At 37.8% G+C, this 27843-nt stretch overlaps 1 protein-coding gene and 1 pseudogene across 1 annotated transcript in view; both read right to left on the bottom strand.

Moving 5' to 3' along the window:
• Nkain3 (sodium/potassium transporting ATPase interacting 3) overlaps positions 1 to 27843 on the bottom strand; it is a 656444-nt gene that overhangs the window by 94829 nt on the left and 533772 nt on the right. The gene's annotated exons all lie outside the window — the stretch shown is intronic.
• On the bottom strand, positions 6224 to 6713 carry LOC105943754 (annotated as a pseudogene).

Raw genomic sequence — 27843 nt, 5'->3', positions numbered from 1 at the left:
GAAAACTGTTTAAGTCTGGCAACATATTGGCCACGCAGGGAACCCACAGGATGGTCCAAACCAATTCTATGTTATTTTTCCTGATACACTGTCTAATTCTTGCTTACATAATGCCAGTGCCCTCTGGGCCCCAGCCCTGTGTGCTAGGATACTGTGCCTGGTCAGCAGTCTGCACGTCTCACTGGTCTATTATGCGAATATCTGTTTAAAACCTTTTCCCCTCTAATTTTACTTCACATTTTCTGGGATAACTGCAATATAATACATAGAAATGCAATACCAGTCACGGATGGTTTTCCATCCTCATCTGTCTTCTCTCCTTCATGGTGGGCCCCATATAAGCTCTGACTCTGCTCAAGATTGCTCCGGCACAGCACTCATATTCAGTCCCAGGTGATACTGGGGATGAGTGCATGAAGAGAGCCCTATATTTGTTTTAGTCAAACTTCTGGTTTGGGAAAAGAAATGAAGGAGGTCAGAGATGGGGGAATTAGATATGCATAGGGCAAGAACTAGGTTCTTTGAGGTGTGGTACTGTTTGCTTGGTTGTTTTATCAACCAACTAGAAGATCCACAAATCTATGTGATGAAGAAAGAGATTTATAGAACATATGGCCAATGGGCTATCAAGAGAAACAATACCTGTAGGTACCAGGAGCCACCTTGGTATCTATCTTTATATTAACATTAAAGAACCAGCATATGGTGGAATATTTCTTTTATTTTTGATGCTATCCACAAAGATATATAAAATGGCTCTTCTATGATTTATGGTTGTGTACAATATATCTGGCAGGTAAAACAGGTTCTATTTCATCCAAAATTCCATTCAAATGTGTAATATGGAGATATGTGGCTCTGGAGGGCAGAGATATTCATAGTCTTTCCTTCTTTTGAGACTTGTAAAGTGACATATGGGGTGTCTGAAATGTTGAGATTCATCCATTTCCAAGACCAAGTGTTCCTGCACCATCACGATTCTGGCAGTGACCAGTATCCAAGCAATGGCCAAGTGTGGTAGCCATCAAGATGGAACCAAGTACTTTAATTACAGGTTATTTCTCATTCCTGTGTTTTGTCTCATTCTTTTTAACTGGACTCCATGGAAATCACATTCAATTCTAATCAAGCCTCATTTTTGTACTGATAAAGCCAATACATCATAAGCAATCATTGTTCTCAATGTGGTGAGCTATGAACATCTGGTAGAGTGAAGCTACATGGAGTTAAAATAGCATCTTCAGGAAGCAGTGGAGTGAAGATTAAAAAATTCATTCACTGTATTTCTAGATAAAAATAAGTTCTTTCTTTTAAGGTGCTTTTGTAACAATCAAATGTAAGCAGTTGATTGGAAATTTTCTTAAAAAATACAAAATCCTTATCTTCAGAGACAAGATATAATTTTTGGTTGGGCATGAGTGCAGACAGTTAATAAAGACTTGCTTTATTCTGCCGTTGCTCTGATTTTCTGCTCAGCAAAACATTAGTTCAGTGACCTTGGAACATTCCCCCACTATTCCATGTATTAATCATGGAATCATTGCATTTAACAGCTCAAAGGTAAAAATGTAAATCAACTGAGATCCAAAAATAAAATAAGAAAAAAAGAATGCCCCACAAAATAGCCTATCAGGTCAAAGGGTCCCTTTCTATCAGGTATGACAATGATCTGAATTTTGGGGGCAGTTAAGTTCATGGTTCAGCTTTTTCTCTGGCAATTACTGTTCTTATGATGCTAATTTACCATGTTAAAAAAAAAAAAAAAAAAACACTTGTTACTATAAAGTTGCAAAGAGCCTCAAATAGTTCCTTAGTTATAGGTCATGGATCTGTGCCATTAAGTGTTAAACACCCACACGCTAATGAACCAGCCCTCCCTCCAGCTTTCTCACTTCTTGGGTGCAATTTCTCTTGTACAGAGAGAAAAGGTCATGAGCTGATATAAACACCAACAGAATTATGAGTCACGTGCTATAGTGCAGGGTACATTCCCAGCAGGCATGTCCTGAGCAGATACAAAACTTTCACCATTGCAGGAATTAAAAAAAAGGAAGCAGAGAGGTAGGGAGAGGAGTGATGAGAGAGAGAAAGGGGAGGGAAGGAGAGGAGAGGGGAAGGAAGGGGAGTGGAGGGGGAAGAGAAGAGAGAAGTGAGAAAAGAAGCAATGAAGAAACTGTTTCACATAGTGGTAGGAACTTACCATAAACTTAGTCATCTGCAACAACACAAAATTTACTACCTTCACAGTTCTAAAAGTCAGAGTCCAGTATGGGTCTCCTTGAGCTAAAGTAAGGTGGTGGCAGAGCAGCTCTCTTGCTCTATGCTCCCCTTTTTCTAGCCTGTCTCAGCTTCCAGAGGCTTCTCAGATTTCTTAGCTCCAGGCCATCTTCTGTCTTCAAAGCCAGCCATGCCTGACTCATGCATTCTTCTTCCAGTTTTAAAGACTAGTGGTCCTATTGGGTTCCCTCAGGTAGTCTATGACACTCTTTCCACTTAAAGGTTCTTAATCCCATCTACGCTGTAGTCAGTTCTGAGATTCGGAAAAGGCCGCTGGGGGCTCGCAGAGGCACTGCGGCACCTGCCAGGATTGCCTGGCTAGGGTAGGTAATTAAGCTACTCCCATCAATTTGGAAGTCACTGGGAAAGGTGAAAGAGTACAAGCAAGTATGTACATCACTGTCCTTGAAGAGCTAAGGTGACGGGCTGCTCTTCATGCCTGATCTCGTGTTGAATTTGTTTTTTTCCTGAACACACTCAGTAAGCCATATATTTAGTAAACATCTTTCTTTCTTTCCTTTGCCATTTGTCATAGATGCAGTTTTAGATGAGCTAGGCTATCAACTTAATTTTGTTTTCTTTATCAGTTTATATTCACTGGACATATGAGTTGCATAAGGCAGTTTTTTTCATGTACATATTTTGTCCACATTTACCACCTCTCACCATTCTCTTTCATCCCTTCCTGCTAGTCTCCTTCCTAATTCACCCTCTACATTCATGTCATATGTCATTATATATGTCTATGCCCGTCATGCCTATGTATAAGTCTATGTCTATATATAAATGTGGTTTTATGTATCTATAAAAATTCAGGAAGCACAAATGAGAAAAACATGAAATTTGCTTTACTGTCTATCTATTGATTTCTTTTGCTTAATATCATGATATCCAGTTGCATACATTTTCAAGCAAATTGCATAATTTTATTTCTGTATGGTCAGTTTTTTTGGCATAGCAACTGGTGACTGAAAATCCTTCTCTTACAATGATGACAGAATGCACCTCAGGAACACTTTTCTCTTACTATTGCTATGACATGTGTTTGGGGAACTTCTTTCTTTTTGGAAGGTCACTGCCATTGGAAGAGCAAAGAGATCACCCATGTGACTGTCCCAGGAAACTTGTGTATTTGAGCGGTCTTGATGGAAACAATCTCAAAACACACACACACACACACACACACACACACACACACACACACACACACGTTGAGAACCAGGCCAAAGAACAGAAGGCAGAGGAAAGTCTTCCATGATTTATCTTTTTTCTCTTTGCTTGCTTTTTTTGAACATTCCAGATTTAAATATATTAAGCCCTAAGCCGGGCGTGGTGGCGCACGCCTTTAATCCCAGCACTCAGGAGGCAGAGGTAGGAGGATTGCCATGAGTTCAAGGCCACCCTGAGATGACAGAGTTAATTCCAGGTCAGCCTGGACCAGAGAGAGACCCTACCTCAAAAAAACCAAAAAAAAAAATAAAAAATAAAAAATAAATATATTAAGCCCTAAAGAAAAGGTAACACCACACTTGCCAGTTACAACTTAATTTTTTAGAAAGCTATATGGGTATGTCTTTGTAGAATTGAGCAGATTATGTTGAACAATGATATATGCATTGCAAGCACTAAATATATAATCAGACACTGGGCAAGTCAATATCTACTGATATATATTTTTTTCATGAGAAACCAGAAAATTAAGGATGATGTGTAGAGAAGATGTATTCCAGAAACATTTTTTTCTGCTCATGATAACAATAAAGTTGTCTCATGTTTATAAAAGCCATTTATTCATTTATGAATATTTATTGAATGCTTACTAAGAGCAAGACTTGGATGATGTATGTGAATATGTGACTATGAAAGTTACATCCACCCTTCTACTGCCTACTGTATTCTAGAGAGAAAATACTGCATCGTGTGACTCTTGGGGGTGGTGAGTATATTGTGTATAAGACCGATTTCTGAAATGCTCTTCTGATTTATTTATATGATCCACACAAAGTCATTAAGATGAGGTCCCTATAACTACATATTTGTTACTTATAATTTTAAAGCTAAAGCATCATTATTTACAATAGGAGTATTTTTATTTTTCTATAATTTATGAGAGATTTTTAGAAAATGGAATTCCCTTTGATCAAAGCACAGGTGGTCTTTATATACTTCACTCTGTTTTTGTTAAAGTCTATTTTTAAAAATATAGCAACATATCTAAAGTCTTAAAATAGAAGAGCCTGTCAGACACAACATACTTAGGTTAATAAAAGAAAACAAGGATCATACATAAATAAGAATGATGGAGTTGATAATGAAGAAATTCTTGCCAAGCCATTAGAAAGAAGTTCATTAAAAATGAAACGACAAGCTGGGCATGGTGGCGTATTCTTTTAATCCCAGCACTCAGGAGGCAGAGGTAGGAGGATCGCTGAGAGTTAGAGGCCATCCTGAGACTACATAGGAAATTCCAGGTCAGCCTGAGCTAAAGTGAGACCCTACCTTGGGAAACAAACAAACAACAAAAAAGCAGAAATGACATAGAAATTCTTCACAGTCTGATTTCTGTGTGTTAATGAAATGGAGCAGTTATGTTAGCAAGGGGCTGAAATGTGCTAAAATGGTCTGCTGTGGCACTCAGGTGTGGAATCATATTCTGATAATTCTTTTTTTCTGAGGAGAAGATAGTGGTATGTATTAACATTTGTTTCCTAGTTGTCCAAAGGGAATAACAATGACCAGAAATTTCCAAGCAATTTCGGTGACTCAAGTACAAAAATGTCATTGATCTAATTGAATGACTTTCAGCAGGTCCCCAGCTTTCTTGGATGATTAGAAAGTAGCTTTACAAGTGTTAAGGAATTGTTCCTTTGCATATGATTCCTGACCATTCCATGTCAATTAAAAAAAAAAAAAAGCAAGCTGGGCATGGTGGCATACACCTTTAATCCCAGTACTCCGAGGCAGAGGTAGGAGGCCACCCTGAGATGAAATAGTGAATTCCAGGTCAGCCTGAGCTAGGGTGAGACCCTACCTTGAAAAGCAAAAACAAAAACAAAACAAAACAAAGCAAAACATATACAATGGTGATTCTAGCGCTGACACATAAATGTGTAAGGATGCCCTTACATATGTGGTTAATTGCTTCTGGCCAGCCCATGTTCTTATCTGCTCTGTTTTAAGGGTAAATTTTTATTTATTTATTTATTTATTTTTAAGGTGTTTTTTTTTTTTTTTTTTTTTTTTTTTAAATTGAAAGCTAACAAATTGTCGAGTTACATTTCCCCACAAAACCAAAGACTGGGTAATAACTAAGTCTCTAGGCAACATATTCAAAGCTGTGCTTAAATTTTTTTTTAAAATCCACCCCCAAAACATAATAAGGAAAGAGAAGCCAGAACCCAGTCCTCAGGTTCAATGAAGAGAACCCAGCTATACATGAGCTAATCAAGAGCAGCGTTCTGCTTGGCTCAGGAGGCTGGAGACATCCTAACAGCACCAGTCAGAGCATGAACTTCAAGTTGCCTGCTTCCAGTTTCCAAGTCCTGAATAAAGATCCTAGTTTTTCTACTACAAAACCCCTCTCCTAAGTTGTTTTATTTACAATGGCAACTCTGAAAAGTTCACTGAAGTTAACTGGACAATAAGCCAGGCAGAAATTACTTTACAGAAGGCAGAAAAAGCCCAAGATGCCACTCTCTCCGGAGAACCCATAGCTCAGTTGTATTGAGAGTAAAGAAAGATAACTTCTGCTCACACTTGGAGGAACTCTGCCTTTAACGTGGAATCTGTACTCAGAGTGCACATGCAAGGAGGACACTACTATGCTAATACAATTGATTTGCTGCTACATTTCCCTACTGTTTGTCTAAAGTTAACATTATAAACAGAACAGTGCAACTAGTATTGGGAACAATCCTTATAGTGTTACAGTGTCAGGCACAACCTTTTAGTTCTCTTCACACCACTGGTTCTCTTTGAGCACCTGGGCCTCTTCCTCTTCGGTAAAGTCATTTTTGATATTGAAGGTTTTGCGATCTCCTCAGGAGTCTTCCCCTTAATCATATTATGAACAGTCTTGCATGTAACGTCCAGCAAACCTTTGATGTCTAAGTAGTTTGCAGCTAGACTAAGTTCAAAAAGTGTTCCTTGGTCAACTTTCAGGAATTCTTGGTCCCACACAGAGACATCATCTGTCCACCTCTCTTTGTTCTCATCATCCTCAGGAGGAGGAGGGTCGTCCCTATGGTGGGTACACCACTGATGACCTTTTTTAGTATTGCTGTATTAACATTTGGTAGGGGAACTCGTTCATCATCTCCTTCATCATCCATTTCCAAATCTTCCAACATGGTTTTGATGGTCTCAGACTGCTTGGCAATTTCTATATTAACTTCAAATATCTCTCCATCAGAACTTTGCAACTTAATTGAAGGCATGGTGTTGGGGTCAGCACTGCGGGCCGGAGGCCGGCAGGAACGGCAAAGAGTCTGCGCACGGGAGAAAAAGATAGACGACAAGGCCACCTACGTTTTCTTTACTGAAATCTGTGCAGATACTTAGAAACAAAATAATGCTTACAAATACAATAAGAAAATTATGGGATAACTTCAGAGTTATCCCAGATACAGAATTTTACTTGTTTGCATCTTTCCCTTCTAATTCTCTGCCAAATCCACAAATGTAAGTGTAACAGTTGTCTCCTCTTGTGTTCAGAGAAATGCTCTCAATAGCTCTTTCCCATGTGTATTGACACTTTTGCATACTTCTGTATCCCAAGGCTTAAGACTTTCCTGATATAAATTCTTTCCGTAGCTAGTTTTTAACAGTACAAACGGGTTTTTCTTGCTTTTTTGATTCGTATCAGCTTTAGGTAACACCTTACACATAACAGAGACTGAATTGCCAAACCAATTTCCCGTAAGTTTGAGCCCCTTTAGGTAACAACTCCTAGGCCTACTTCAGCTCCTGTGACAGTATTCTCTTGGTAAGAAGCCATATTGGGCCATGTTTAATTTAGACAAATTGCTTTTATAGATTCAAATTACTTTTGGCATGAGAAACAAAGTAAATTAGCTTAATATTTTATTTGTTTGTTCGCTTTATTTTTTAATATATGGTATTACTCTAGCTCAGGCTGACCTTGCATTCACTATGTAGTGTAGTCTCGGGCTGGCCTTGAAGTCACGGAGATTCTCCTATCTTTGATTCCAGAATGCTGGATTAAAGGCATGAAGCACCACACCTGGCACAAGACAGAGAATGGGTGCACCCAGGCCTCCTGACATTGCAAATGCTACTTTGTGCATGGCTTTACATGGGTACTGGGGAATCAGACTTGGGAAGTTAGGCTTTGTAGGCAAGTGCCTTAACCACCAGCCTAATTTAGGAATGGTATTCCCTGTTAAACTCAAAGTACACTGACCTTAGAAAAACACTTTGAATACATTAATATAGCAATATATTGCTAGTATGTTTGGTAGTTCCAAGATAGTAGACAGATTGGAAAAGAAGAGGGATACGTAGTTCAAATAGAAATGCAGATCTGTGTGTTGTGGCACATACCTTTAATCCCAGCACTTGGGAGGCAAAGAAAGGTAGGAGGACTGCCATGGGTTCAAGGCCACCCTGAGACTACATAGTGAACTCAAGGTCAGGCTGGACTAGAGTGAGACCCTACCTTGAAAAAAAGACAAACAACAACAACAAAACCCCCCCTCAAAATTCAGTTCTCTTAATGGTGCTGAATTTGCACTGTGTAAAACCATGACATTCATGCTGTTTTCATATGAAAAATCAAGAAATTTTATTGAGTCATTAAATCATTTTAAGATTAAAATTTTCTGGGTATGGTGGTGTACTCCTTTAATTCCAGGCAGATGTAGGAGGATTGCCTCAGTTCAAGGCCAGCCTGAGACTACCTAGTGATTTCCAGGTCAGCCTGGGATAGAGTGAAACCCTACCTCTAACCCCCGCAAAAAAAAAAAAAAAAAAAAAAAAAAAAAAAAATTGATTAAATTTTTTTGGTTTGTTTTTTCAAGGTAGGGTTTCACTCTGGCCCAGGTTGACCTGGAATTAACTATGTAGTCTCAGAGGCCTCAAACTCATGGCGATCCTCCTACCTCTGCCTTCCCAGTGATGGGATTAAAGGCATATACCACCATGCCCATCTTAGGTTAAAATTTTAATAGAGTTTCAAGCACCAAAAGTTCTTTTAGTTGTCTAATATTAATTATAGGGTGCTTCCTCTTGGCTATCCACTGCACAATTCAGTAGCTGCCATCATTATTAAATCATTAATCATGGATTTAAAAGAATTATGAAGTGATGCCTAAAATCACCAGTGGAGATACTCAACAGTGGACACTTCAAGCCTTAAGTTTGGCCAGCCAGGGCAAATGAGCCAATGAGTGCAAAAGTGGCATGCATGTTATGGAGGAAACCAACTGCTCTCTAATTGGACTGGAGGCCCACTCCATGGGAGGGAATACATCCCTGATATGGAAAATCTACAATAGCAGTAGTAATGAACCCTAGGGCTGTAACATCTGCTGGTGTCTGGCTAAATGTTTATACTATGCTCACCAAATAGCCCAGAAAGTACTTCTCTTAATGTTCATACCCATATATTAATGCTACTCTCACTTTTGGTTAGAGAAGCTTCTCTTTTCAGAAGGCAGTGACCTTGGGATAACTTAGAAGGCACCATGATGCTGAGAAGAAGTGACAGAGGAGTGTTCAGCACTGAAAAATCTCTATCACACCTTCCAAGGCTCAAAGTTCATTGCAGAAGAGATGGCAAAAAGAATGTGAGAGTCAAAGGAATGTTAGGACTCCTTACAATGTGCTTCTAAAGACACAAAATGGTCTGGATATCCATGACCTCACAGTGCCTGACACTATGTACCATCATAATAGGAAGAAAAGATCACCACCAAAATTAAAGAGAGACTGGTTGAGAGTGGGAGGGGATATGATGGAGAGTGGAGTTTCAAAGGTGAAAGTGGGGAGGAGGGAAGAAATTATGGTGGGATATTGTCTACAATTATGGAAGTTGTCAATGAAAAATAAATTTAAAAAACAAATAAATATAAATGAATTATGAAGTAATGTCTACATCTTAATAGGGTTGTATTACTTTACTCATATCATGGAGATGTATAGAATTAATTGAATTCAAACATTTTAAGTGTATTGCAAGTTTGGAAATAACAGAAAGAAGATAGCTGTCATTAAAAATAAATGCTAGTTAATTATACACAATGTCATTTATAATGTCTTAATACTGGGGGAACCTTGCTAATATGTTCTAGAAAATAAACATCATCATATTGAAGTACTATCAAATGGAGTCAGGTTCATGTGTCTAGTCTTCTGTGAGAACTTATCTGCAGTGGCACTTAGTCCTTTTAGTAATGAATATATCCATCACATTCCCATTTCTCCAAATAAACTTAGATTTAGTTTATTAAAAGGTTGAGGTTCCACTCTTTCTATAGCTGCTTGTGCCTCTAACCCCTTGTGCTTCTAAATTTTGCCTGTCTTTCAATCATCTCAACATCATGTCATCCCCAAGACCTTAAGTATACATGAGTAAAAGTGGGAGAGAGAGAGAGAGAGAGAGAGAGAGAGAGAGAGATAGAGAGATCCCCAGCTCCATCCATGAGTTGTTTGGTCCTCTGTTCTCTCTGCATCAAGAAAGATATGCAATTCTAAGTCTGTGACAAGAGCAATTTTGTCTTCCTTTTTTTTTTTTTTTTTTTTTACTAAAAAGTCCCATAACAATGGTGAGAAAGACCCACAATTACATCATATCACTTAAAAAGTCCTAAAATTTACACATGAAGGATGAGATTATGCTCAAGAAATTAGCTAACTTTTCCTCATACTTTGTTGTCACAGACATTAGGTATTTATAAAAACTCTGAAACAGAAAGATATGTTATACTAAAGCACTTATTTTATTTATTTTTTTAAATTTTATTTATTTATTTATTTGAGAGCGACAGACACAGAGAGAAAGACAGGTAGAGGGAGAGAGAGAATAGGCACGCCAGAGCTTCCAGCCTCTGCAAATGAACTCCAGACGCGTGCGCCCCCTTGTGCATCTGGCTAACGTGGGACCTGGGGAACCGAGCCTCGAACCGGGGTCCTTAGGCTTCACAGGCAAGCGCTTAACCGCTAAGCCATCTCTCCAGCCCTAAAGCACTTATTTTAAAGATGAGGCCCATGTAGGAATTCTATGATTTATTTTCTAGCACAAGATTTTTCATTTAAGCAACTCTTTTTTGGCTGTTTATGCAGTACATTTATATTTTCATACATTAATATGAAATTAAACTCAGAGAGTGAGCATGCATTCAAAAATTATATATATATATATTATAGAAAGCATAGTTTGACTTTTGAAGGGATTGAGGCTAGTTTTGATTGTGAACTTGACTGGATGAATAAGTATTTAACAGATTAACTAAATGAACCTCTGAGTATGTCTGTGATAGCATTTCCAGAAACACTTACATCATAAGGATCCTTACCTAATCAGTGGATTAACCTCCTGATAGATTCATAATATGCTGCCAGCATTGAGAAGTGGTGAAAGGTTGGAAGTGGGGTACAGTTAGAGGTCACTGCAGGGGTGTTCTTGGACATGCATCTAATCATAGTGCCTTCCTGTATATCCCTTCTGACTGCTTCTTGTTTGTCAAGAAGTGGTGAACACCCTCTGCCGCACATTTCTGCTACCATGATGATCTGCCTAAGCATGAGCCAAGCAAGCTAGAACATCCTTCCTGAAACTGTGAGCCAAGGTAGACCCTTTCTCTCTAGTTGTTTAAGTCAGGCCTGCTCTCACAGAAATGAGAAAGGTAACGATGCAGAAGAATTGCATGATATCAGTGAAATTATACTGAGTCCTTACAATATACAAGGAACTGTGTTCATATTTGTTATAAGATTATTCCATCCCGTCATTAGTGCTGTTTTACTGTTAAAACTTAAGTACACTTCAGCATACAGAGAAAATAGCCTATTGTTCATTTCTTAGTGGGAGAAATCAGTAGTAATTAAATATAAATCTTGAATGTTACTTGGTAAGTCACCACTGACAGGTTAGTTGAGTATTGAGGATGCTGTTTCAGGTGACTTAGTCACTGTTAAAATAAAAAGATAATATTGCTTTCTGAAGGTGAAGCTAGAAAGTTTCTGTGTTCTCCATTGCATCTAAGATGTTTTCTCTTCCAACCTTTTAGAGTGCACTTTGATCACCTTAAAGTTCAAACGTACATCCATAGTTGAAGGCTGTCTTCTCCTTTGATGGGTACTTTTGCTCTTTGCAGTTGGAGAATGATAAATGTCCCTTAAATTTATTTCAGTCTTCCTTTCTTTCAAAGTCAACTTCAAGTAGATGAAGCATTTTCTTTTTCTTACTATCATTTTGTGATAAAGGTAAGAATATCTTATAGGAGTCTAGTGTACGTACAAATACCTCTCCTGACTAAAATTAGCATTTACATATAGGGAAATGGATGTAAGCTTTCATCTATCTCTATCAATAATGTATTATCTGCCTATTCTTTCAATCAGATCTACATAATTACTAAACAAAGAATAAAAAAAATGGTGTCTGTGGTAGTTTGAGAGGATGTCTCCCAATAGACTCAGTTTTCTAAAGCTTCTTGGATGTCCAGCTCCCTGGCTGGAAGAGGTGTCCCTGTGGCTGGAACCTAGGGTCCAGCCCTTAGGTATGTTTGCGGGAGGATCTGGAATTCCAGCTTCACGGTATGTAGGGTGCTTGAGCTCTTTCTGGAGGTCCTGGAGTGTGCTTTCTTGTGCTCCTAGTGGTGTTTTTTTTTTTTTTTTTTTTCTCTATGTGGACCTGACTATGACAGTGTTGGTAATCTACATGGCTCCATGTTTAGTTATTCTTAATGTGTTAAAATGTATGATGTAAAAATCCCATTAATATGTGGCTGTTTAGTAAACATATGTCCCAATCATTTTGTAATGGTCTCATTATCTGTTCATTTTTAATTTTTTTTTTTTTTTTTTGAGATAGATCCTCATGTAGTTGGGACTGACAACGGGCTCCTGACATTCTGCCTTCATTTCCCAAGTATTGGGATTTCAGGTATGGACGTCCCCTCCTGGGGAACTCTTGTTTGGTAATGTTCGTTTGGCATTTTATCTCTGCTAGGTTCTATCTTTTTGTTGTTGTTTTTGTTTTTATTTTTTTCTTTTAATTTTATTTGTTTATTTTATTTTATTTATTTATTTTTTATTAGTTTTCTATTCAGCAAATACAGGCAGTTTGGTGTCATTATTAGGCTCATCTGTGATCTACCCCCTCCCAATGGCCCCTCATTGTTGATGTATATAAGTCGTGCATTGTGGAGTTAGCCCACAGATATTGGTATGATAAATGTCTCTGCATATCATGACCCAACATGTGACTCTGACATTCTTTCTGCCCCCTCTTCTGCAAAATTTCCCTGAGCCATGTTGGGTTCTTTTTTGGTCTGCTTCCGTGATGAGGTGTTGGGGGCCTCTGAAGCTCTGGCTCTCTGATTTGGTAGGAGTTGATTTTTCTCTGTGATGGTCTCCTTCACCCTTGTGCTGGTATCTGGTTCATCAGGAAAGCAGCACCCTTGCTTGTTTTGCCAATTTTCCTTAGTTTCAATTGGGACCCAATCATCAGAGAAATGCAAATTAAAACAATTATGAGATTCCACCATTCCCCAATAAGGATAGCAAACATCAAAAAAATCAAACAAAAATAAATGCTGGCGAGGATGTGGAGAAGCAGGAACACTCATCCACTGCTGGTGAGAATGTAGGATGGTACAATCACTTTGGAATGCAATATGGAGACTCCTGAAAAAGCTGACTATAGAGATACCAACAGACTCAGTTATTCCCTTACTGGGCATCTACCCTTAAACCTTCAAGCCACAGGCCAGAGAGATTTGCTCAACCATGTTTGTAGCAGTTCAATTTGTAATAGCTTAGAGCTGGAATCAACCCAGATGTCCATCACTAGAAGAATGGATAACTAAGATGTGCTATATCTACACAATGAAATTCTACACAGCAGTAAGAAAAAAATGACACAAAGAAATTTTAGGAAAAATGGTTGAACTTGAAACAGATCATTCTCAGTGAACTTACCCAATCACAGAAAAAAAAAATCGCCACATAGTCTCACTCATCTACAGCACCTAACCTGAATCTACCCAAGATACCTTACATACCCAGCAAGCATCTCATGGACTAGACACTAAGATGGATGGGGAGGGAGGGGAGGGCATCAAAGGGGTGGGAAACACTAATCTAGACCCAAACGGCAATGGTATCATAAAATTCTACCTCCTAAAAGGCAGACCAAATGGCAGAACCTTCACTAGACCCTTACAGGAAACACCTGAACCACAAGACACTGGAGAGGGTAGGATCAAATCTAACCTAAATCTTCTACATCTTCCCTCTGTCCCTCTCCCCCTCCCCCACCTCTAACTCTTGTTTTTGTTTTTTGGGGTAGGGTCTCATTCTAGCTCAGGCTACCTGGAATTCACTATGTAGCCTCAGAGTGGCCTTGAACTCTTGGTGATCCTCCTACCTCTGCCTCCCAAGTGCTGGGATTAAAGGCATGCGCCACCACGCCCAGCTTTCTATTTTTTTTTTTTTCCTTGTGGAACAAGTGTTTTTCAGGACTCTTTATCTACTTTTCTTATACCATTTTAACTTCACTGAGTTTCATTACCTTTTCTGCAGCTGACATATGATCTTACCTTTTAGTCTAAATAATTCCGGTTAGTCCTTTCATGTGTGAAATTCTGAGCGTTGAACATCATCAGCATGCATAAAAATCCTAAATGCTTGTTAAAATTATTTCTAGATCCTCAGTTTAAGTGACTTTGACTCATTACATTTGTCATGGGTTGAGGTTTTGAAGTTTATACAGTACTTCAGACTGTTCTGATTCAGGCTGTTGAAGCTGACACTGCAAAACCTCTGCATTAATGGGATTATGTGTGACTAAGGCCTACTTTTTTGGGGGAGCCATTTGAATTTGATACTATCTATTCTAGTGCAACACACTGATTATTAGCTATCTTCCATCTACAGTACCTATCCAGTATATGTTAAATAACCTTAAAATTAGTTGTTTAAAGTAATTACAGCTACTTATTTTGTTCATGAACCTATGACCTGACAGAATGTCATAGGCAGTTTCATGTCTGACCATAGTGGGCAGCAGGGGCCGTCTGCTCTGACTATTTATCCATTTCTAACATGGATCATTCATATTGCTGGAAAGCTGGTGTTAAGTATTGGTTGGAACTTCAACCAGGACTTATAGTTTCCTTAGTTATGAGATTCTCCATGGAGTTGTTTGGGCTTCCTCACAGCATGGCTTCCTAAATGTACTTGGTTTGTCAAAGGAACCACAGAGCTCCCTCTGATTCAAGGACAGAGGGTATAGATGTCATTTCTCAATGGAAATAGTGATTTAAAAAAAAGTTTTGTCTATTTTACACTATCATAGTAACCTGATTATCTCAGATTAATTACCACAAAGGAATTTACACATTTTCTAATCTGGTTTCCAAATTAGAGTGCATGATGAATCATAGGGTACAAAGGAAAAGCAAGAAAACATGATTATGTTTTTACTGCTATATTTTATATACAACTATATCATAAATAACCTGATTTTTCTGTGGTATATAGTTCTACATATTTTCATACATATATAGGTATATACAGTATCATTACTTTCAGGATATAAAATAAACAGCCTTATGACCTCAAAGAACTTTCTTAGAGATCTTTGTATAATCATATGTGTATTCTACCCATAGCTCTGGAAGACATTAGTTAGTTTTCCATAATAATTTTATCTTTTAAAAAATGTAAAAGAACCCAAACAACACATAGTAATTTTGTGAGAGTACCTTTCAACAAGTTTTTGTAATTCATCTATGTGTTTTATAGACCAATCATTTTTCTCCTCTACTATAATATTTTCATTCATACTTTCAAAATTTGGGAGGTATAGTTTTAAATGTGTACAATATGTTGGCACAAATATGTATGTGTATAATTTACACATGAGTTGTTTGTGTTCCTTAACTTGAGAGTATATAAACAACAAGTATGGGTAATAGATACTTTGTAATAATACAGGCTTCATTGTATGACAATTTCTCTACAGTTATTGTTTTACAATTTACATATGAGACATTTTCAAAGGCTTGCTGATATCTCCTTGGTCTACTATCTCATAAGATAAAGACAAGAGTCTAATGGACAGATGTCAGAGAGATACACCTTTTGTCTCTTTCAGATATGTTAACCTGCTAGCTGGTGGCTTAAGTAAAGTTAAAAAAAAAAATCACATAGGGAACATTGCTAGACACAGTTTGGAAGAATTGATGATGGCCTTAGAAATCATGCTATGAGAGCCAGTTGGGGTTTGCAACATTCATGGGCGGCCTTTGTTGCTTTTCCCCAAGATACTCTATGCATGTGTCCTGCATAGGCAGCAGAAGCTTATAGGCACGGAAGTCCTCCCCCTTCCACATGTGGAAAGAGATCTTATTTATTATGGCAGACTTTTGTGACTAGTGTCAGCAAGTAATAAAAAAAAATGAATAATGACTTTAGTATGGGTGACTCCTGCAACATTAATGCAAAGGAACTTAATTCGTCAGAATTTAACTCATGTCAGTACACTGAAAATCATGGGCCCCTTTGTCTGGACTTGGAAATTATTTGCTAGTTATTGTATTTATATACCTTTTCCCTTTGTAAAAATGACTAAAACACTTGGACCATCTTGGCTTTGCTAAAACATGCCAGATGATAAAGTAATTTCCCTTGGCAGCTCATTCTAGTAAAGGGAAAGGCATCAAAAAGAATTGGCGGCTATAGTCCATTACAATTCAGCCTGTCTAAGCTACGTAAGTGCTCAGACGCCCTGTTTTTCTAGCTACAATACAAGGAGAACATCGTATTTCCAATAAATAATATATAATTAATTAGCATTTCCAAAAGCCTAGTACCCTTCACATATAATTGTCTTCTCTCTACCCAAACAGCAGGTACTAATGAGATCAGGTTTTTGTCTTGGAGCAATCAGTGCCTGTTATTTGGTAATTATAGAGTGCTTAGGGAATGGAACTCAATTTCTTTGGGTTTATACATTTAAAATCAACCTTGTTACTACAGAAGGGATAGTTATTTTTTTTTTAACATGGGAAATCTTATTTAACAAAGTTAGAGGAAAGGGACTCTTGCTCTAAGGAAATTTTAATATGTACTGCCTAAGAGAACTTAATCACCATGATTTAAATTGAATAAAGAAGTAGAGATGCTGATCATGTTTTATAGAGTAGGACTTTGTCTGCGACTGAGAAAACAGTCTTACTCTAGCAAGTTTAAATAAACACAAGCCTATTCACATTTACGGACTTGAGTTTTAGGTTTGCATGCACACATACTTGTTCTTGTCAGATATAAATAATGATTGTAATGTCTATTTTATCTATAGCCTTAGGGCCTCAAATAGCCTTCAAAGTATTTCCAAGAATCCATTGCTCTTTTAAGTTAGGAAAGAGGTTAAAGGGCATTGATGCGTAGGAACTTTCTAAGTCTTTCAAGAATGATGGTCGAAGATGAGAAGCTAGAAGTCTACAGGTGGTGGCAGGGTGATGGGGAAAAGGAAAGCCAAACCATGATCATGTATCTGGATGCCGATGAGGCACTTGTAACTCACGTTCAAGGATGTGTGTGTGAAGTGCACTTGTCAGTTTCAAGGCTGACTGCTGCTGGGTCTCTCATCCACTTCTCTTGGCCTCCCTCTGACTAATGGGCTCCCTGAGGCTGATCAGAGTCCTGGTCAAAAGCCAGAGGGCAGTCTTACTTTACCCTTCACAGCAGTATACTCTTGTCAAGTATGTAATTTCTATACCTGGCAATGCAGGAGGGCCACCTGGGAACTTCTTTATGCACAGCCCCTGGGCCCTATTTCAGTCTAGCCAGTGAAGGACTTTAGAAACAATAAATCAATAATCATTCAAATCACCTCAGGGTCATTCTAGTGGGCACTCAGGTTTAAGGAATTCCTTTTCACTCAGTTTGCTTAACTAGTCCAAGTTTAGCAATGCATAAACATAACACAAATATACACAGTGATATACATAAATTGTCAACACTGATCAGACTTGTGGTTCACTTAATCCAGTAAATTTTATCTCACAATACCAATTCTCTTCTGTAGAGATGAGGGAATAAAACAAAAATGTTACCAGTTTCTCCACAGTAGCTCAATTAGATATATGTAATTTATTATGACTTACTCCAACCATTTATGTTAAATTTAAAATAAAATTATATATAATATATACAATATATATATATATATATATATATATATATATATATATTTTTTTTTTTTTTTTTTTTGAGGTATGTTGTTATTTTAGCCCAGACTTACCTGGAACTCACTATGTAGTCTTAGGCCAGCCTTGAACTCACATCCATCCTCCTACCTCTGCCTTCCAAGTGCTAGAATTAAAAGCATGAACCACCATTCCCAGCAAAGATATATGCTTTTCATGTGTGTGTGTGTATATATGGTGTGCGTGTGTGTGTATGATGTTTGCATGTATGTGTGTGAAAATGTGTACAGTGTGTGCATATTTGTGGAGGCTAGAAGGGCATCAAGTGTCCTCCTCTAATTGTTTTTTGTTCTACCTTATTTATTTCAGACAGAATACCTTCATGAAATGGATATCACAGATTTTCCTTTTTCTTTTTTTGTTAGACTTGCTGACAATTAAGCCACGGTGCTTCTCCTGTCTCCTTGTCCTGTCTTCCTTAGTACAGGGGGTAGGTAATGCATATGCAGCCATCCCCAGCTCTGTGTGTGTGTGTGTGTGTGTGTGTGTGTGTGTGTGTGTGTGTGTGTGTGCGCGCGCACGCGCGCGCTGCGTATTGAACTCAGCTACTCATGCTTGTGCAGCAGATCATCTTATCTACTGAACCATCTCCCCAGCGTACAAAATGACACATTTTTGAAAACCAAAATATTTATCTACTACTAAAACTGAACAGTGTGTAGGAATTATAACTATTACTAACAAAAATTTGTCTGTTTTTTTTTTGTGGAAAAAAAAAGATTTCCTAGCATGTACTTCAGAGTTTCCTTATATTTGTTAAAACCGAGTCTCAGGAATTGTTTCATTTGTTGGAGGAAGTAAAGTAAAGCTTTGATTGACCTTTATCCTAACCTTAAACTTTGGCTGTCCTAGATGGCAGAGCTCAAGGAAACCACATTTCCTTCCCAAGTTTCCTTTCTCCCCATTTGGGATTTGAGGTTAACATGGCCTATAAGGTCTCTTAGTGTCATTCTGTGATCACATATTAAGTATCCTGTTGGAGCCTATTCTATTTACCATTTAGCTAGAGAGACATGGTGCCTCGGCTGACAGGCAGCATTGGACAGCTGAGGTGAGTAAAATGTCAGAGCTCCAAATCACCAAGATCATGGGGCTGGCTGATGAGTAGGTTGGCAAATTCTGGAGTTAGAGTGTATGGCAGTCAGAAGTGGCTCAAAGACACCAAGAGGGTCTAAATAGGAGAAAGCCTGGAGAGGGAACTATGGCCACAAGGAAAACACGAGCTTGAACGACACATGCATTGTGCTCACACTTTCCATGGCCTGGGAAGACTGAATTTCCTTTGGAAGTACCACTTTTCGCATTTCCACTGTACATTAGGCTTCCACAGTTAGAACACTGGCTTTCTTTTTCTTTTCTTTCTTTTTCTTAGATTGTAGAAACAACTTATATTCATTTTTATGTTGTGAACTCCCAGTGGATATTGTACATTGAGAAGCTGACTACCTAAGGACTGTCCGTTGTCTTAATTGACAAAAGAAACAAGGAGAGCACCAGTGAGGTGAGACTGGTGTGCTGGCTGCTGCGACCCGTCACTCAGATTCTGCACGCTGCGGCGAGTTCTCATGCCACCTGCTCCGGGGAGCGCTGTCGGTTGTCTGCTCGGTCGCGTCGTTCAAGACCATGGTCCCTACCCACGAAGATTTCATGTCTAACGAGTGGCCCATGTAGGAGCATAAAATCTCAGTTTCCCTTCCAAAATGGAGAGGTTTAGAAGAGATATCACATCTCAACAACTCCCATGGAATCCGGGATCTTTGAGAGTGCATTGAAGTTCAACACTCCCTATTCAATGTTGCTGCATTCACTTTCCTTAATGTTTGTAGAAAGACATGCACCATTAAATGTCTGCTATGAAAACGTGTACCAAAGAGTTTGTTCTTAGTGTAATTAATCTAAGACAGCTGGCAGAGGAAATTCATTTTTGGATATTAGAGAGGATAGGTTTGGAATATACTGTTTTGAACACCAATGACACTTTTATGGGAATTAGAAGAAGCTGTATTTACTTGTATGTCAGAAATTTATTATACTAAATATACAAATTTCCAGGGATTAAGAAGAGGATGCCTTTATTTGAGCCACAAGAGGAAGTGGCTGTCTTGAAATGGACAGGTAAGTGGTGCCAGGTTTTGAAGGGTTGTACATCCTCATTGTTGTAGTCTGAGGGCCTTTACATGGTATTTTACTCTTTTTTCATTTGGGGTTGGAGAGACATCTCAGTGGTTAAAGATATTTGCTTGTAAAGCCTGATGGCTTAGTTTCCCCTCCTCAGTGCCCACGTAAAGCCTGATGCACAAGCATCTGGACTTCCTTTGCAGTAGCAGGAGGTCCTTGCTCACTGAAACTCATTCTCTCTGCCTCTTTCTCTGTGCCTCTCTTTCCCTCTCAAGTAAATTGCCATAGCAAATAAACTCCAGGTGCATGTGCCACTTTGTGCATCTGGCTTTACATGGGTACTGAGGAACTGAACCCAGGCAGGCCTTGCAAGCAAGTTCTTTTAACTGCTGAGCCATCTCCCCAACCTCCACCACAGATTTGACCTTGTTGGTCTATATTTTGTACCAGATATGCAGTGACTATTGAACTGATCATATTATGTAGACTTCAAGGTTAAAAAATGGTATTGTGTTTTAAAACAAATTTACTGAAGGTTCAACTTATAGATACTATACAAATTTTCTGTCAGGCTTCAGCTTGATAATATCCTTAAAATATATCTCTGGGTTGTTGCTGTTCAGTATTATATGCAATTCATCTATGTGATTATCTATTTTCCACAGGAGATGGTTGCAGAAACTCTGTAGATATCATACTCTGAAAAAGATCAAGTCTCTTCTCTAAAATATCTTAGTATCTGCATATATCCAACTCATACTCCAGTGTACTTTGGATCACTTCTTGATAATTTATGAAGCCTAACACAATGCAATTACTATGGAAATAGATGTATTATGTACTATGGAGGAAATGACAATAAAAAAGTCTGTCAATATTCAGTACACAGACAATTTTGCCCCAGTATTTTTGATTCTTCATCACCTAATTCCATAGAATCAGAACCCACACAATCTAAAAGGCTGACTGTTTAATATTGCCAAATCAAGAGAAGATGATGTATGGTTTCTTTTGCATTTGTATAGTTTTTAACTGGGTAATGTCTTCAGCAAAAACAAAAGTCCTAAAATCCATCTCTGAGACTTTGAAGGCTACACATTGTAGTGAAATTGAATAGAGCAAAGTCAAATATAATTTACACTAGTTATTTCTACATTACTGGGAAAATGAGACAGTTGAAAATTTTGTTTTGCAGACAAGTCTTTCTTAGATTTTCTCTGTCTAGGTCCAGCCAGATTAATGAATTCAGGCCTGCCTATGTTCTGTGACATTTTCCTCATGACACTTAACAACCACACAAAATTAGCATGCCTTGAAATTAGTATATATTTTACCTCATATCAATACTTTTATTGAAACACTTTTATTATACTAGAGAATCTTTCAGTAGCTTATTATTATTGAAAATTTATTAATAGAATTTTCTATTTGATTTCTTTTCTAAGAATCTTTCACATACCCTCTCCCACCTCAGAGGAAACAAATTAGGCCTTCCCATGAAGAAGATAAAAATCAGCAATAGAGAAACTACTATAGATCAGTCAGTACCTTTTCCTGTTGACAATATGGTTCATTTTGATAACAGAAGGATTTGGTCACCTTGCTCAACCCAATTTAAGCTTCACACAGGGTCATCAACTAGTAATGAGAAACAGGATTTTCACAGCTGCATTCTGGAGGAAACTTTCTCCCCAAACCTAATCTTCAGCTTTGGTCATCAGCCTCTACCTAATGGCTTCTCAGAGCAAGGCTATAGGGCTCTTGCCTCATAAGGTACAGATTCTATGGGTGTCTTTTGCCATTGTGCAGCATATATGGAATATCTCTTTCTTCACTTTACCTTTTCTGTAAGTATCATTTTGTAAAACTCACACATACAGGCATTTGAATATAAGGGTATAACATGATTCTAAATAAAAGGGAATATTTGCTCTCAATAAATGGAAAGTTATTCTAGTAGAGAATAATTGCTATCATTCCCAACTCTATTTTATAGAAACAAAAAGCTCAAATTCTGCAGTTTATTCCTTCAAAATAATTTTACTTGGAATTTTATAAGTGTCTCAAGGTAAAATGCAATCAGCTTTAATTAAAATGCTCCTACTTAGAAGTACACCTGTGATAGGCTCAAGTGAATACAAATGGCCAGGAAAGAAGTATTGCAAAGATAATTAAATACAAAAGTAAAGGGTGTAAAAACTTAGATTATTTCAAATTATTTAACTGTGCATGCACATTTGTATTTCTGTTTGTTTGTGTTTCTTCTTTGTGGATTTTTAGTGCTCTCTACTATGGCATTCTATCATAATAAAATATGTCCTAAATTATGACATATTCCATGTAAGTATTCTAAGTTTACCAGATAAATTTTTGGATGACATTTCTCATCTCTTTTCATTGCTTCTTAGCCATCAACTTAAAAAAATTAAATTATTTTTGTTTATTTATTTGAGAGTGACAGACAGAAAGAGGCAGATATATAGAGAGAATGGGCATGCCAGGGCCTCCAGCCACTAAAATGAACTCCAGACGTGCGCCCCTTTGTGCATCTGGCTAATGTCGGTCCTGGGGAATCAAGCCTTGAACCGGGGTCCTTAGGCTTCACAGAGAAGTGCTTAATCACTAAGCCATCTCTCTAGCCCACCCTCAACTTTTGAATTCATTACTTGATTGGTGGGTTCACTTGAGAGTTACCTGAAGCCTTCTTTGCTACAACAGTCTCTCTGGGCAGCAGCTTTTGTTTCAAAAACATCACTGATCTCCAGCCCTACACTGCTATTCTGAGCTGGGTTCAACCATTCTGTAGACATTCAGTTGGGCATGTCTAGTACTATACTCATGCCATCCTCCCCCAAACCTGCTCTCAACTCTGCATTATTAATCATAATTACTGATGTTGCTGTCAACTATTCATTTATTCACATTTCTGTTCATTTATTGCACAATGATCAGTGATGTTGTGGTCAAGGATAATCACAATGGAGCTGAAGATTCCCATCATTTAGTATTCTTTTTTGTAAATATATTTTTATTTATTTATTTGAAAGAGATAAAGAGGCAGAGAAAGAGAGAGATAGAAAGAATGGGCATACCAGGGCCTCCAGCCACTGCAAATGTACTCCAGGCACGTGCATCCCCTTATGCATCTGGCTTACGTAGGTCCTGGAGAATCAAACCAGGATCCTTTGGCTTTGTAGATAAATGCCCTAATTGCTAAGCCATCCCTCCAGCACTAGTATTCTTTTTAAAAAATATTTTATTTTTGTCCTGGGGAATTGAACCTATGTCCTTTGAGTTCACAGGCAAGCGCCTTAACCACGAAGCCATCCCTCCAGCCTTCATCTAGTATTCTTGCCGTATCTTTTCTGTGTTCAGATATGTTTATATACACATATAGTAAATGCTATGTCACATTGTTTCTAATATTTAGTATAGTAAAATGCCATATATGTTTTAGGTTTTAGCCTAGGAGCAGCAGGTTATGCCATAGACACAGCCATAGTCTGACTGTTCAGGAAATGTTACCTTTGGGTTAGTATAAAGTTACTAGGCAATATATTTTTCAGAACAAATTTTTTGGTGAAACAGAACTGTAAGTTGTTTAGCTTCCTCCCATTCTCTCTCCCTTAAATGGAGCCTCCAAAGCTTGCAGGCAGCTCAAAGTATTCTTGCTCCCCTTCCCAATACTATGCTGTAGCTTAAGCCCTAGCTGTTTCTTGTCTGATGTAGCTCAGGCCCTCACTGTCGCTTGTTTGGACCATTAGCAAAACAAAACAAAACAAAACAAAACAAAACAAAACAAAACAAAACAAAACAAAACAAAGCAGAACAAAACAAAACAAAACACCATTCGCTTTTGTACACCTTGTACCGGATTTTCGCTATCTGTTCTAAACCACACCTGGAGTTCATGAGGCAGGGTGTTTTTGTCTCCACCCCTCCCCATCGCTGTACACTTGCATTGGCTCTTCTGGCCTATAAGATTAAAGACAAGTTCATGTAGAAAAATTTCTTAGTTAAGGAACACCCTCAGTCTTGTGGTTCCTAATTACTTTTCCACTTCATAACTTTCCCATTCCTGACTTGGTTCTCATGCAATCTTTGGTTCCAGTAAACATTTCAATATTTTTCTTGAATAAAATTTTTTCTTTAAATGAAGACACTTTCCATGGCTTAGAATGATGTCCTTTCCCTCTTCCTTCCAGCAGCCCTTCCCCTGACCTTGTTATATTTGACCTGACCTTTCAAAAAAAATAAAATATGTATAGAGTGTTTGGATTTTTTAGCTTGATAGTTTCTAAATCTGAGAAGTTTATTCTCAGCATCGAATGTACAGACTCACAGTTTCATATTAGATAATAATCTCTCATATCGCTAATAGTAATGCAGGCAAAGTGATCTTTTCATCAGTAATTTCTATTGAAAAATAAAACAGGCCCCATTGTCTAATGTATGAGGGAAAATTTGAGATTTATAATAAATCCTTTGTATCCCTAATGCATGACTGGAACCTAATTGGAACAGAGAAGAAGAAGCAAATATGCCTATCATGTCTGAAAAAAATTAATCAGGGTGCTATCTACAATTCAGAATAAATTAAAATGAAGATTAGAGGCTAAATAATCTGAACTTTTTATGTGAAGTGTCTATTGAAGAAGATACTTACTTTTTATCATGGAAATTCCAAACCTAAAATTAGCATAGGGAGAATAGCATTAATGATCTTCTGATTCACCTATCAACCAATTTTAGTATTTTTTTTTTTTTGTCAATCATGTGTTATCTGTTCTTGATATTTTATTTTTTGTGGCATGGATTAAAGCCTATTTATCATAACATTTTATCTGTGCATACTTCAATTTGTAACTCTGAAATATTTAGCAAGACAATGAAATTAACTTCAAACAAAATTAATAGTATATAATAAAATTAAATAATTCCTTAGTGTAGTAGACACCCTCAGGTGGTTGAGATGAACTCTGAGGCCAGGCACAGTTATGGAGGAAGGGATATTTATTGAAGCTTACAGATATAGGGGAAGTTTCATGGCAAAAGAAGTTGGCCCCCTCTTAAAGGATCAAGCAGAGAAAGAGAGAAGAACCAAGTCAAAAAAATCCAAAAGCCACATTACATGTAGGCAGAACTCAGGCAATTTTAATCCCTTTAGACTGAACATTTAAATCTAATACTACACATTAGGGCTGAACCCCATGATCTGCCCGGTTACACTTCCTCCAATTAGGTAGTTGGAAATCTAGCAAGCTTTAATAAACTCCTGAATGTATTCGAGGGCATCTATTTTTAAACTACTACATGCCACACTTGGAACCCAATAGATTCAAAACCATCTCCCATTGCAAATTGTATTTAGTTTAATATTAAGGGTCCCCACTGTTTTTTACCAACTTAACATAGTTTTCAAGTCTCACTTTTTATCTTAGATTTAACATTGTCTCTTAGCTGTGAGTCCCGTAAAATTAATCAGGTTATATTCTTTTAACATATAAGAGCAAAGAGAGGCACAGAATAAACCTTTTTAACAGGAACAATGTAAATTGTACAGACATTGAACAAACATAAACTTTTGTACTTTAAGTCCAACATAACCAGTGACTGTCAGTCTCTGGATTTTTATTTTTTTTATTTTTTATTTTTTTGAGGTAGGGTCTCACTCTAGCCCAGGCAGACCTGGAATTCACTATGGAGTCTCAGGGTGGCCTCGAACTCACAGCAATCCTCCTATCCTAACTCTGCCTGCCGAGTGCTGGGAGTAAAGGCGTGTGCTACTATGCCTGGCAGTCTCTAGATTTTTTAATTCTGTCCCTACAGCTGGGACAAATAGCCAGGGAAAACTTCCATCTCTAGCCAATAGTTTCCATGGTAGCCCTTATACAGTTCTTGTATATTTAAAACATTTTCTGGGGCTGGAGAGATGTTTTACTGGTTAAGGTGCTTGCCTGCAAAGCCAAAGAACCCAGATTCGATTCCCCAGGACCCACATAAAGCAGATGCACAAAGTGGTGCATGCATCTGGAGTTTGTTTGCAGAGACTGAAAGTCCTGGCATACCCATTCTCTATCTCTATCTATTTCTCTTTCTCTCTCAAATAAATAAAATTAAAATAAATAAATAAAAAGCATTTTGGAGTCTCCATGTAAGCCATGATCCATCTTTAAATGGCTTTGTCAGCCTATGAGGGTCATCATGCCTTGCTTCATACCACATCTCAGGAGTGCTTCTTGGAACCATGTATGTACTTTTTGACCCACTCCATGAATTTTTCATGTTTCTAAAACCAATAGCAGGTGAACCGAATGGAACACAGACATATGTTTTTGAATTTTTAAATATTTTGTTTATTTTTTATTTGTAAGGGGAGGGAGAGAGAAAGAGAAGACACACACACACACACACACACACACACACACACACACACACACCGAGAGAGAGAGAGAGAGACACAGAGAGAGAGAATGTATGCCAGGCCTCTACCTGCTGCAAACTCCAGATGCATGTGACACTCTGCATCTATCTTTATATAGGTACTGGGGAATTAAACATCAGTAACTGGGCTTTGTAGGCAAGTGCCATAATCACTGAGCAATTTTGCCAACCCCACCACTAGCATTTTTACATGGTTACTGGGGATCCAAATTCACCCCCTCATGATTGCATGGTAAGCACTTTACCCAGTTAACTTCAAACAAAATTCATAGTATATAATAAAATTAATAATAATTCCTTTAAACATTTTTTGATAATCATTTTTCAGATGTTATTCTTGCATTCATTACATCTTATATCAATTGCATACATTAAAATTGAATAACAAAAAAAAATAAGAAAATAAAAAAAACAAAAAAATTGAATAACAGCTAGGCATAGTGGCACATGCCTTTAATTCCAGCACTTGTGAGGGAGAGAGAGAGAGAGAGAGAGAGAGAGAGAGAGAGAGAGAGAGAGAGAGAGATATATCACTGTGTTTTAGGAGCCAACCTGAGATTGCATAGTGAATTATTCCAGGTCAGCATGAATTGAACAAAAACATGAGGATAGAGGAGAAACTTTGCATTCAAACACCCAGTTTTTCCCCTGGCCCACTTAAACCAATGAAAATTTTATGATTTCATTTGCATTCAGTCTGACATTAAAGTCTCCATTGTCTTTAACCAATATAATCTGCTCAAAACTCAAAAATCCAGCATCTCATGCGAGATACCAGAAAGTCTATTAACTTTGAGCCTTGTTAGCTCAAAGTACACTTACTTATTTCCAAAACATAGTGACTCAGAGTTAAAATTTCCATTGCAAAAAGAAGGCATAGCAAGGAAATACTGAAGCAATATAATTGGGAAAACAATAAGGAAATACTTCAAACATTGTAGCTTTATCTAAGGAACTTGAGGGGAAAAAAAAAATCACCTGGTCTCCAAATTTAACCCCTTCAGACCTGAAGACTAGCTTTATGGGGAAATAAAACTATGCTACCATGAGCAGCATTCCTCGGCAGCAATTTGCAAAATATCCAAGCAGCTATTCTGATACATTTTCCATCTTCATAGTTCCATATTTTACATTATAGGGTTTCCATGCAAGAACTTCAAGACTTCACTTGCTTGAAAGTCACAGCCATATTTTTTTAAAAACTTTATTTTATTTATTTATTTGAGAGAGAGAGAGAGAAAGAGGCAGAGAGAGGAAGAGAGAGAATGGGTATGCCTGTGCCTCCAGCCACTGCAAATAAACTCCACACACATGTGCCCCTTGTGCATCTGGCTTAAGTGGGTCCTGAGGAATTGAACCAAGGCCCTTTGGCTTTGCAGGCTAATGCCTTAACTGCTAAGCAATCTCTCCAGCCCTCACAGCCATATTTTTAATTTAGGAATGAAATAAATTGTAACCTTGAAGAAGAGGTTCTGCTTCAGTCAACTCCTTTCCAAGTGAGTTTGTATCTTTATCCATAGTCTTTTCTCACATTCTCTCCCTTGTT

The sequence above is a fragment of the Jaculus jaculus genome, chromosome 2 (assembly GCF_020740685.1).
Source record: "Jaculus jaculus isolate mJacJac1 chromosome 2, mJacJac1.mat.Y.cur, whole genome shotgun sequence".
Taxonomy (NCBI): Eukaryota; Metazoa; Chordata; class Mammalia; order Rodentia; family Dipodidae; genus Jaculus; species Jaculus jaculus.
The sequence above is the reverse complement of the archived record's forward strand: the minus strand, read 5'-3'. Positions and strand labels throughout refer to the sequence as shown.